A 10,080-nucleotide genomic window follows, 5' to 3' on the forward strand; every position below is an offset into this window, starting at 1 on the left:
GAGATCAAGGGTGATGGGTCGAATGCAGAGATTAATTTCGCCACACCTAGTGTGTGTGTGTGTGTGTGTGACAATCATGGGTATTTTAACTTTAACTTTTTAATTCGAGGTGGGGGAAATAATCGATTTTTAGATACATCGCAATTCGGACATGGACGATAATAAAATTGATTAGTAAACGTCAATAATCAATAATCGATTATTTATTGTAAATAAAGTCATCCAGACAGTTGTAAAATGTGTCTGACTGCAGTGAGCCACCTCACTGAGAGATCAGACCAGCTCCGTAGGTTCCAGTTTTGCACACATTTCCATTAATTTAGTAAATGGGAGAATTGATTTAACTGTTTTTTATCGCAAATGCACTGTTTTTAAAGTTGCAAATGATAAACGCTTATTTGTTAAAACAAAAAGAAATGTAAAACTGCATCAATATACCTAAATCAAAGATTTTTAATCGAATCGTAGCTCCTGAATCGTAATTGAATCGTGAGGTGCCCAAAGATTCCCACCTCTAGTAGACATCTACTGAACAATAGTGATGTGCGGATCGATACAGTTCTCAAATCAAATTATCGATACTTTGGATGCTTAAGTTATTTGAGATCATGTGTATCATTAACAGGAACACAGTGTAAACAAGTAACTAAACGTGTGAATGAGGCAATGTGCCAATTTCAAATGCTTTTGTTTACATGTTCAGTATTTTCACGTTAACATGTAACTGAATGTTGACTTACTTTTTATTCTAATAGCTCTTATCAATTCATTATTCTTTTATTGTGTTACTCATTTACATTTGTCATGATTTGAAACACCATTTTTGTTTACTTTGCAAGTTTGAATGATTTTTTTCTCCTGTTTTAGCTTGGCTATATTGTTATTCAATCATATAATAGTAAACAAATAATAATAATGAATATTAAATAATATAATAATTACTATATGATAAATAATAATAAATGAATACCATATTTTTCGGACTATAAGGCGCACTTAAAATCCTTTCGTTTTCTCAAAACTTGACAGTGCACCTTAAAACCCGGTGCGCCTAATGTACGGAATAATTTTGGATGTGCTTACCGACCTTGAAGCTATTTTATTTTGTACATGGTGAAATGATAAGTGTGACCAGTCACACATAAGAGATACGTGTAGACTGCAATATGATGGCAGTTACACATCAGACATACATGTAGACTGCAATATGACTCAAGTAAACAACAACAAAATTGTATATTTTCCATTGAAAATATAGAACATTACACACGGTGCTCAAAAATCTATCAAAAATGTTTTAGTATGACTTTGGTAAGCTATGAAGCCGCACCACTTGATGGATTGTACGGTGCTTCAACATACGAGTATTATCATGGTGTGTGTATAAGGTAAGACATATTATCTGGCGTTTTGTTTCACAATATTATGCAGAAGCAACTTTTCTTACCTTTTGGTACCTGCTGGTCTGTATTTGTCCTGAAAATGTGCGCCTTTGTTGTCCGTGCGGACACCGTAGTCGATAAGCTTCTTCTTTTTCTCTATATTCTTGTTATGTGACATTCATCCTCCACTGTTGGCATTTCTAATATAAAGTAGTGTAAAGTTCTTACTTATATCTGTCAGTACACTCGCCATGAAAGCGCTAAAACATACCGGTGTAGTGAGTTTTCCTTATTCACCCAAGGAACTTTAGTTATTAGAGAGTTCCGGTTGGACGGTTTTTCACGGGACACATTATTACTGCTCCGTTATTGATTGAAGTAAAGTCTGAATGTCATTAAAACAGTGAGCTCCATCTTTGTATACTTCTTCTACTCCCGTCGTTGCACGCTACACCGCTGCAACAAAGATGACGGGGAGAAGACGCTGCTGAAGGTGAGCCACACAAAACGGCGCATCCGGAAGCAACTGTCAGAAAGCGACTTGAAGATGATCTGTAAAATATAATCCATGCAACATTTTGACCAAAGAACCACCATTACATGTTATGTAGACCACAAGGAAGTGTTTTCCATTTAGAAAAAAATAATAATAATATGACCCCTTTAATGCGCCCTATAATCCGGTGCCCCTTTTGTATAAAAAAAGACCTGACTAGACCCGTTTATCGGCAGTGCGCCTTATAATCCGGTACGCCCCATGGTCCGGAAAATACGGTAACCGTATTCTTTATGCTATGTTACACAACTATTTACATTTTAGCAGACACACTAGGTACATTTGTATCAGTATCGTATCGGATCGGTATTTTACTCTGTATTGGATCGGAAAGAACATTTGTAATATCGCACATCATTACTGAACAAGATACAGGTATAAGAGTGTAAAAAAAAACACATGGACTTGGGAATTATTAAGGAAGAGAAAAAAATAAAACTAAACCAGTGGTTCTTAACCTGGGTTCGATCGAACCCTAGGGGTTAGGTGAGTCGGTCTCAGGGTTTCGGCGAAGGTCAAGACACACCCGACTCATCGTGTAAATAAAAACTTCTCCCTATTGGCGTATTATGGATACCCTCAAACAATGTTCCCTTTAATTTTCCATCTGATTTGCAGGTGTGTAAATGTTAGAATAATGATGTATAAGTTATCACACAACTCTTATGCTTAAAGGCCGTTGCTATAGTTATCATCAATTGTGCTGAAGTTGTCCTTTTCTATCTGTGCAAAGGCACAACTTGTAATCTTGCTTTGCGAGTTGTCTCGTGTCAGCAGTTTGTTTCCAGACCCTGCCTGCTGACAGCCAAGGACGGACATCGAGTACCTCAACACAGACAACACAGAGACAGGGCGAAATCACAAGTTTCAGCACATTTCCATTCTGAATAATCACGTATTGTGTCTATTGGGATTGCTTGCATTACCCCTCCCTTCAGAAGCAGCCTCAGTGATGTTAACTAGAGACCTCCTGAATAAATAGAGGAGCATGTGGTGCTGTACCTTAGAGCGTAAGGGGAAACTGTAACTGAGTGTACAGCCCAATACGTCTCTCCTAATGAGTAAAATTCAACTCTGTCACTGCTTGATTCCTTTCTTCTTGTCTTGTGTAATAGATAGTTCGATGTTTGAACCTGACAGTAATTTGTTGTGAGTTCATGCACTGTGTTGGTTTTGTTCTTAGAACAAGTTGATGTTCATTTTGTGCACCAGTAAAACACATATAACTTTGTCTTGAATTTTAAAAAAATACATATAATAATATTTTTCACTAAAGAAGGGTTCGGTGAATGCGCATTTGAAACTGGTGGGGTTCGGTACCTCCAACAAGGTTAAGAACCACTGAACTAAACCAAAAAGTGGACTGACTCCTAGGTGTTGCCTTGCTATATGACCAACCTCCACCATGAAACATGCATACAAGGAATTATTCTCCTTTTAAAAAAAAGGATGCACATCTTCTGAGTTAATCCTCCATCTTTTGTCCTACCTCGCAGGGTAACGTGCGAGTGGTATTTAAGCAAAGCAAATGGAAGAACTGAAGCGAGGGATTTTTGGCTTTTTCCTCCTTTTGTCCATTTGCCAGTGAAGCATGTTGAAGTCAATAGTCTTGGTAGGTCAGACTGCACAAGGGAGGCTCAGGTGTCTCAGATTCAACACAAAACTCCACTATGGTTGAAAAGGTGAACCGTTGTACTTTAACCTGCAAAGTATGTGAAATGTGTCTGTACAGAGAATACCGAAATGTCAATTGAATCATGATTTTCCTCTTGTGCTCTTATCTGATAACTTGCAAGTGGTCTAGCAGAGACCGTGTGTATGTGCACCCTCAGCAATCCAGAATTTTGCACAACCATAGTTTTTGCCCATGTTTGGAAATTGAAAAGTGGGCCAAACAGGTCTGATTTGGTGTACAAGTACAAGTCATATCACGTTCGCGCATCCTGATGTTATTTAATAGGGTTGTCACTATTAAGATTAAAGGACCCATAACATCAAAATGACCAAAACTTCCCTTACAATGTCTCTTTGTGTATTCTTGCTTCTGAATGTGAATCTGGCAGTCATTTCCGATAATATCAGTTTGTTTTTGAGTGATCAGTAGATAACCAACTATACTTGGGATTAGGGATGTCCGATAATGGCTTTTTGCCGATATCCGATATTGTCCAACTCTTAATTACCGATACCGATATCAACCTATACCGATATATACAGTCGTGGAATTAACACATTATTATGCCTAATTTGGACAACCAGGTATGGTGAAAATAAGGTCCTTTTTAAAAAAAAAAAAATAAGAGAAATAAATTAAAAACATGTTCTTGAATAAAAAAGAAAGTAAAACAATATAAAAACAGTTACATAGAAACTAGTAATTAACGAAAATTAGTAAAATTAACTGTTAAAGGTTAGTACTATTAGTGGACCAGCAGCACACACAATCATGTGTGCTTACGGACTGTATCCCTTGCAGACTGTATTGATCGATATTGATATATAATGTAGGAACCAGAATATTAATAACAGAAAGAAACAACCCTTTTGTGTGAATGAGTGTAAATGAGGGAGGTTTTTTGGGTTGGTGCACTAATTGTAAGTGTATCTTGTGTTTTTTATGTTGATTTAATAAAATAAAAATAATTAAAAAAAAATACATTTCAAAAAAGGATACCAATAATAAAAAAAACCATACTGATAATTTCCGATATTGCATTTTAAAGCATTTATCGGCCGATATTATCAGACGTCTCTACTTGGAATGCCCCCTTTTTATCGCTAGACTCGATTATCTTGGTGTGACATGCTCTCCTTTGCAGAACTGGAGCCCATTTCCCCACATAGACAGGTGGATAGAGGCTGATCTCTTAATTGCATGTTTTTGTCGCCCGGTCCATGATTACCGTATTTTCTGGACCATAGGGCGCACTGCCGATGAATGCTCTATTTTTGATCTTTTTTCATATATAAGGTGCAGCGGATTATAGGGCGCATTAAAGGATTCATATTATAATTTAACTTTTCTAAATGTAAAACACTTCCTTGTGGTTTACATAATATGTAATGGTGGTTCTTTGGTCAAAGTGTTGCATAGATGATGTTTTACAGATCATCTTCAAGCCGCTTTCTGACAGTCGCTTCCGGATGCGCCGTTTTGTGGGCGGTCTTATTTACGTGGCTCACCTTCGGCAGCGTCATCTTTGTTGTAGCGGTGTAGCATGCAAGGACGGGAGTGGAAGAAGTGTCAAAAGATGGAGCTAACTGTTTTAATGACATTCAGACTTTACTTCAATCAATAACGGAGCAGCATCTCCTCATCCGGAAACAACAACACCGGAAATGTGTCCCGTGAAAAACCGTCCGACCGAAACTCTCTAATAACTAAAGTTCCTTGGATGAATAATGTAAACTCACTACACCGGTATGTTTTAGCGCTTTCATGGCGAGTGTACTGACAGATATAAGTAAGAACTTTACACAACTTTATATTAGAAATGGCAACAGCGGAGGATGAATGTTCCATAACAAGAAGCTAGAGAAAAACAAGAAGCTTATCCACTACGGTGTTGGCACGGACTACAAAGGCGGACGTGTGCAATTTTTCAGGATTCATGCAGATCTCAAATACAGATCATCAGGTACCAGAAGGTATGAACAGTTGCTTTTGCATAATATTGCGAAACACAACGCCAGATAATATGTGTTACCTTATACACACACCATAATAATACTTGTATGTTGAAGCACATCAAGCGGTGTGGCTTCATAGCTTACCAAAGTCATACTAAAACATTTTGATAGATTTTGGAGTGCCGTGTGTAATATTCTATATTTTCAATGGAGCATATAAAATGTTGGTGTTGTTTACTTGAGTCATATTGTCATCTGTGGGGGGCGTGGCCTGCGGGCCTGCAGCGAAGCGGGGTGTGCCGGACCGGCTTTGAGATCAGCGACAGGTGCGTAGATGACACAGGTGAGAGTGTTTGTCTGATCACCTGTCGCTCTATTAAAGTCAGCCGTCGGGAAGGAGAGAAGAGAGTTGTTGGTGGTGGAGAATTGGCAGTCGGAGCACGAGCGAGAGTGAGAGCATAGACGGCGGGAAAACCATTAGTGTGCTGACGGGCGATTTTGACAGACACAAGACATTTGCTGAAAAGCATAAAAGAACATTTATTGTAAAATAAATCATTGTGTGCAAAGAGGACCAAAGCTGTCATGTCCGTCATTGGTGGTCCGAGGAACCCGGAGGGAGGAAGACCTCCACACCATCATAGTGCAGTCTACACGTATCGCTTATGTTTGAATGCCATCTACTGGTCACACTTATCATTACACCATGTACCAAATAAAATTGCTTCGAGGTCGGTAAGCAAAACCAGAATGAGTCCGTACATTATGCGCACTGGGTTATAAGGCGCACTGTCGAGTTTTGAGGGGAAAAAAAGATTTTAAGTGCGCCTTATAGTCCGGAAAATACGGTACTTCAAAACTGATATGGTTAACATTATAACCAAATAAAAATGTAAATATAAAAATATATAAACTTACCTTCAGTGTCAGTCTATCATGAAGGCATGTGAGCACTCTTTGAAAAAAAAAGAGGAAAACTGACAAAAAAAGAGGAAAATAATATAATAATAATATTGGTAGGAAGTGCTGCTACGCAAACCCTGAAAGTAAATTTTGAAAATCAAGACTACATTTTCTGCAATTGGGGGCATCTCTACACATTATCTTTATGTCCCATGTAATATATGAATGTTTATTTTTAGTAGATTATTTACTAACATTATTATACATCAATCAATCGAAATGTACTTATATAACCCTTAATCACAAATGTCTCAAAGGGCTGCACAAGTCACAAAGACATCCTCGGGTGACCGGTGCACACCGCGTTATAAGGCGCACTGCTGAGTTTTGAGGAATTGAAAGGATTTTAAGTGCGCCTTATAGTCCGAAAAATACGGTACATAATTTTAAAGTCCAGAACTATGAAGTAAGTGTCAGTATTGTCAGCATTAGAGAGGCTCTTTAATATTTAATCGTGATAACTGAAATCAATCTACAACAACATTGTGGTTAGTTAGAATTTTAGCATCAGTTGAGGAAGGATGGAAGGTTGGAGGAAGTTGAGCCAGGCATCATTTATTTCTTTCAACAAGCACAAATGTGAGTAGTATCAGTTTGTTAGCAAAAGGTTGAGCTGCATTTTCATCATGAGAATGATGAGGATGCCCTTTAAGGCTATTAATGCCAAGTTGCATCAAAATTGGACTCTCGTTGCTGTAATTATCATAAAAAACAATAAACGAATGACCTTTACTAACAACCCATCACATGCTAATCAACATAGAGATTCACCAGAGTAAGGCTTTATGATTTTTGTGTTAACAGAATCGCACAAAATCTACTGTTAAACGTAAAATAACGCAGTAATTGACATAATGTGGCTGTAATGTTGTCATAGTCGGGAGAAGGAACGTTTGTCGTTTTCCCGACTAAAAGGCCACTTGAATGTCTCCAGAAAGAGCAACCACAGCTGTCAATGACTCGATATTTACCATCTTGCGAAGAGCGATGACAACCACAACATCTACATTTTTGTTGGCACTGGAACTAATCATACAGAAACATCATTTCATTTTAATGGATGTTTTACTAATAAACCAGAGGAAAGAATATTTGTGAAGATGGACTTTGCAACACCTGAACGAGTCACGGCGGAATACGGGCTAATTTGCAACGCTATTCAGCTGTTCGGGACATGGGACAAGTGAGTTAGTAATTGTAAATTAACAACACTCTCAAATAACTATTATGACGACCCGCTGATGGTATTTTTTTATGTTCATGTTTTATTGCTGTTCAGAGCTCTCCTGTTCACCAATATAACGTGCTTGAAATATGATTGATGGAGAATGAGGAATGTGTCGGAATTGAACCCGTTGTTTGTACAAGATTGGCAATAAAAGTTAAAAAAAAAAAAGGGTGTTTGTGTGACTTCTTTTGACGAAATAACACAATGAGCTGAAAAAAGGACACAATAAGTAATACTTTTGTTTTATAGCGCATCAAGATATTAAGTACACAATATCAGTTTTCATGCAAAAGTTGAATCACTGTTGCTTTATTTCATACAATACTTTGTGCATTGCAAGGACAACGTCTGTTCTCGATGGAGCCAAAACAATGCCAGTAAGATTTGGTTTTGGAAAAAAAAAATGACATTGAAGAAAAAGTAGTTTTGGGACCGAAACAAGTTTTGGCAACAAATGTCAACAAATAAAAGATTTTTATGTTCAACTTTTTTTTGTTCACATTCACATCTCTTTTTTTTCCGTTTTTGTTTGTTTTTTTCCGGTTTCAAATTTATTTATTTTTTACGATTTCAAAATAATGGCAGTGTTTTGACGTGCTTGTGGGCGAAGCTTAAAACAAGTTTACCCGGAAGCTGTTTTACTAGACATGGGCCTGCAGTTAAAATACCGTAGAAGAAGACCATTGAACGGAGGGGCTCGGAATTAAGTTTTAGTTATATGATACCTTTGTTCTAACCTCGCCTTACTTTCAGGCTTCAGTATAAGCGGTTTGTCTCAATATAGCCGTGATATTTGGCGAAACGCCGTACAGAACAGTATTTTCTTAAATTTCTACACAGAGAGAAAAGAGCTTAAAATGTAAGTATAGCTGTATTTATACATTTAAAACTGTCACAACGGGGTTTTCGCTTACTGCGGGGTCATTCTCCCAGGAAGGCAAACGGATGACTCCGGACAGGACTTGCAGGTAGGAACATGATTTAATTTTAAGAAACAATCAACGAGATACAAAACAGATAACAACCCGAAGGCAAGCGTGCCTATTGCACGCGGAAGCTAAGGCAAAAACTAAGGACAAAACTGTGGCATAAAACAAACACGAAACTGTGGCATGAAACAACTAGCATTAATTATGGCATAGAACAAACACGAAACTGTGGCATGAAACCAATACCATTAACTACGGCATAGAACAAACACGAAACTGTGGCATGAAACCAATACCATTAACTACGGCATAGAACAAACACAAAATTGTGGCATGAAACCAATACCATTAACTACGGCATAGAACAAACACAAAACTGTGGCATGAAACCAATATCATTAACTATGGCATAGAACAAACATGAAACTGTGGCATGAAACCAATAATGACGCACGCACGACTGACTGGCAAAGGCAGGCTTAAATAGTCCTCTGATTAGAAGCAGGTGCGCGTCCCGAACACCAGAGGCAGGTGAAAATCATAAGTAGCCATGGTAAATAAAACAAACTCAGGTGTCAAACAGGAACTAAAATAGTCCAAAACTAACAGAACATAACAAAAACATGATCCGGACCACGGATCATGACAAAAACATTTAACACTTAAATGTATGTACGACAGATATTGCCCTTCAAAATAATCTCTCTCTTTTTGAAGAAATATAATTAGAGGAACTCTTGTGACTCGTAAATGGGACAAAACAGACAACATGTTTACTTAACCTACTTCCTGGGAAACTTATTAAAGACTATTAGTGCTAAATATTATTAACTTATCACTTTCCTCTGGCACTGTTCCCCTAGCATTCAAAACAGTGGTTAGTCATCCTCTGCTCAAAAGACCTAACCTCGATCTTAACCTCATGGTAAACTACCCACCTTCCCTTTATCTCGAAAATCCTCAAAAATATCTGCGGCCCCTTCCAGGGATTCTCGTAGTTCCCATTGGGTTGAGGTTTTTCTTGCCCTGATGTGGGATCTGAGCCCAGGATGTCGTTGTGGCTTGTGTAGCCCTTTGAGACATTTGTGATTAAAGGCTATTTAAGTAAGCTTTGATTGATTGGTGTGACATGAGTAACGTAAATTTGTGTTAAAATACGAGACTTAGACTATCGTAATGTTGAGTGACTTCTGGCGGTTCTTCCTCTAGTTCCCCGAGAGATAACCTCATATGCAGACTGTGGACAAAAACTTCAGCAGTAAATATCCCCTGTTGTGCACATGTAGATACGTAATATGTAGATACATAACATGTAGATACGTAACATGTAGATACATAACATGCGATTCATTTCCTGCCTTAATTGCAAATATTATAAAATAGAGGAATACA

This window comes from Entelurus aequoreus, linkage group LG25, assembly GCF_033978785.1.
Source record: "Entelurus aequoreus isolate RoL-2023_Sb linkage group LG25, RoL_Eaeq_v1.1, whole genome shotgun sequence".
In the NCBI taxonomy this organism is placed as follows: Eukaryota; Metazoa; Chordata; class Actinopteri; order Syngnathiformes; family Syngnathidae; genus Entelurus; species Entelurus aequoreus.